The sequence below is a fragment of the Magnolia sinica genome, chromosome 16 (assembly GCF_029962835.1).
Source record: "Magnolia sinica isolate HGM2019 chromosome 16, MsV1, whole genome shotgun sequence".
Taxonomy (NCBI): Eukaryota; Viridiplantae; Streptophyta; class Magnoliopsida; order Magnoliales; family Magnoliaceae; genus Magnolia; species Magnolia sinica.
The window spans coordinates 30,914,652-30,917,539 of NC_080588.1; the positions used below are offsets into that span (position 1 = coordinate 30,914,652).

The window sequence follows — 2,888 nt, forward strand, 5'->3', positions numbered from 1 at the left end:
TAAAAAAATCAAGTGAGGAATGAAGAAAATCAAAGATTTGAAGTGAAGAAAAGGAATCCTGAAATCGTCCTGAAAAAGTATATTCTGAAACTCAGGGTCATTCTGTGAAATTGCGTAGAGTAAAGTCTATTTTAGGAAACTGCACAGAGTGAAGTCTATTTTAGTAAACTATGTAAATTTGAGGCGGTTTCTAGAGTTTTCCAACTATGTGCGAAAGTTGGAGTTCTACAATTATAAACAGGACTCCCTAGGATGTTCCTAGGAATCTTCTAGGGTTTAAGGAGTGGTGCAAAAGGGTGGAGAAGTTGTCGGCAAGAGTTTTTCTTCTTCTTCCTTTATTATTTTCATGTTTTTCTTAAGAGACTTTGGTTCAATCATGTCTATGGTTGGCTAAACCTCTTAACTAGGGCTAAGAGGTGAAACTTGTAGCATGATGAGATGTTTCTATTACTTTAATTCATGTTTATGTTGAACTTCATAGATTGTAATTTGATATTTAAGAAATACTTTCAGTTTTTAATGGTTTACTGTGACTCAAATTACAGTAAATCTGCAATAGCTTTGAGTATCTTCTTTTCCTTATTTGAAATTATGAAATTAGTAAGTCTTGTTGTTCACCATCGTCCCTTGGGCATGATAGGGTGATGGAATCCTTCCTAATCTTCACAATTCTCCTGCTTTGAAATTATGGGATTGGTAAATCCTGTTGTTTGCCATTGTCTCCTGGGCATGGTTTGGTGATAGAATCCCTGCCAATTATTATAGTTCTCCTTCATTGAGAATTAGGTCAATGGAAGTTTAGAGTTGGCTTTAATCATATATTTTCCAATTAGATAGGATAGGACTCCAATTTTAATTGTGTTTCTTGAATTAAGCAAGAGGGCTCCCTGATCACTACAAGTGGATCCTTAGCACCCTAGTTCCCACCTTTAAATTCTTAGTTTTAATTACTCTATTCACAATTACTCTCTCAAATACTTCAAAATTAGTCTCACATCTTCTTCTAGTTCCACTTTTAATTAATTTCAGAAATGTACAAGTTTCAGTCCCTGTGGATTCAACCTCGGTCTTACCGAGATTATTACTACATCGCGACCCTACACTTGGGGTTGTGTATAAGTTTTTGGTACCGTTGTTGGGGATTTACGGTTGCATTTTCTGAATTTAATTAGTCTTGGAATTAGGTTAATATTAGGATTTATTTACTTTCAATTTTTAGGTTAGGGTTTCTCTTAATTTGTTTTTAGAAACTAACTTTTCTTTCTATTTCTAGATTTAGAAACTTTCCTAATTTATTTTTAGAAACTAACTTAGCTTTCTGTTTCTAGGTTTAAAAACTTTCCTTTTTCATTTTTAGAAACTATGTTGCTTTTTTAGAAACTTTCCTTATTTGTTTTTAGAAACTTTTCTTTTTCGTTTTTAGAAATTAGGTTGTTTTTTTTAGAAACCTTCCTAATTTGTTTTTCAAAACTTTCCTTTTTTTATTTTTAGAAACTTTCCTTTTTCATTTTTAGAAATTAGATTGTTTTTTAGAAACTTTCATTTTTAGTTTTAAACACTAACTCATCTTTCTATTTCTATTTTTAGAAACTTTCTTATTTCTTTTTAGAAACTAATTGACTTTCTTGTTTCTTTTGGAGGATCCTAACATAGAAACTTCTAATTTGGTAACTTCATTATAATTCTTTCTTTCTATTTCCCTTCTTCTTTTAGGTTTAGGTTAGATTTTGAAATTGAGAGCTGAGAGTGTTTCATGCCCAAGTGGGTCCGTGATAACACTCGGTGTCCCTTGAGTGAAGGAGGATTGGTTAAGGGGTTATCTATCTATCACAAGATTAGACACCACTCGAGATCCACAGAATTAATTGAAGTTATGGCTACCAATTAACCGACCAATCAACTTCCAAATCCTTAACCTAGGGTTAAGAAAATTCAGGATGAGAATGAGGTGCATCAAGCACCCCGCCTCGTACTTTATGAGATTATTTACAACCAGTGGGGGTGAGCACACCTTCCTGTATATTTTTTTCAGAGAATGAAGGACATGAATATCAAGCCGAGAGTGATCCAACTCCTTCCAAAATTCCATGGACTTAAATATAAAAATCCATATATACACTTGAAAGAGTTTGATGAGATAATAGCCACTTTATACTTTCCTAATGTGTCTGAGGACACGGTCAAGCTGAAACTCCCTTCTCCTTAAAAGAAAAGGCCTAGACGTGGTTACACTCACTACGTCCATAATCGATTGGCAAATGGAATGACATGACAAGGGAGTTCACTCAGAAAATTTTCCCATATCATAAAACGAACACCTTCAAAAAGTCAATCATGAACTTCGCCCAGAAGGAAGATGAAACATTCTTCCAATGTTGGCAGCGGTTCAAGGATCTTGTCAATTTATGCCCACAACATGGTTTTGAAATGTAGCACATCACAAATATCTTTTACGATGGACCGACATCTTACATGTGCCAATTGGTCGAGACGATGTGCAATGGGGAATTCATGAACAAAGATGTTAACGATGTGTGAAATTATTTAGACCGACTTGCTGAAAATGCATAATCGTAGGACATCTCTCTAAAACCCACAATGTAACACCCTAAATTTCGAGGGTCGAGAAAAGCTCTACTCACGAGATCCAGTACATCACTTATGCAATATGGATAATGATGTTCAGATTTCACCCATATTAATGAATTAAACATGAGTGAGATTATACTAAAACAACATATCATACTCCGGATATAATTAAATTAAGCAAGCAGAAATCTAAAACATATATATTTAAGCATGTAAGGGTTACACAACCTCCAAAGTATGAGTATGTAACTGGGCTCAATATATACATGTATTGTTTCAAAATAAATAAAATGTGAAAA

At 33.9% G+C, this 2,888-nt stretch overlaps 1 non-coding gene across 1 annotated transcript; it reads right to left on the reverse strand.

Annotated features, from left to right (window-relative positions):
- Positions 1–2,316: 2,316 nt before the first annotated feature.
- Positions 2,317–2,423, reverse strand: LOC131230053 (small nucleolar RNA R71). The gene has a single exon (XR_009163781.1). It is a non-coding gene; the product is annotated as a small nucleolar RNA R71 (small nucleolar RNA).
- Positions 2,424–2,888: the final 465 nt, after the last annotated feature.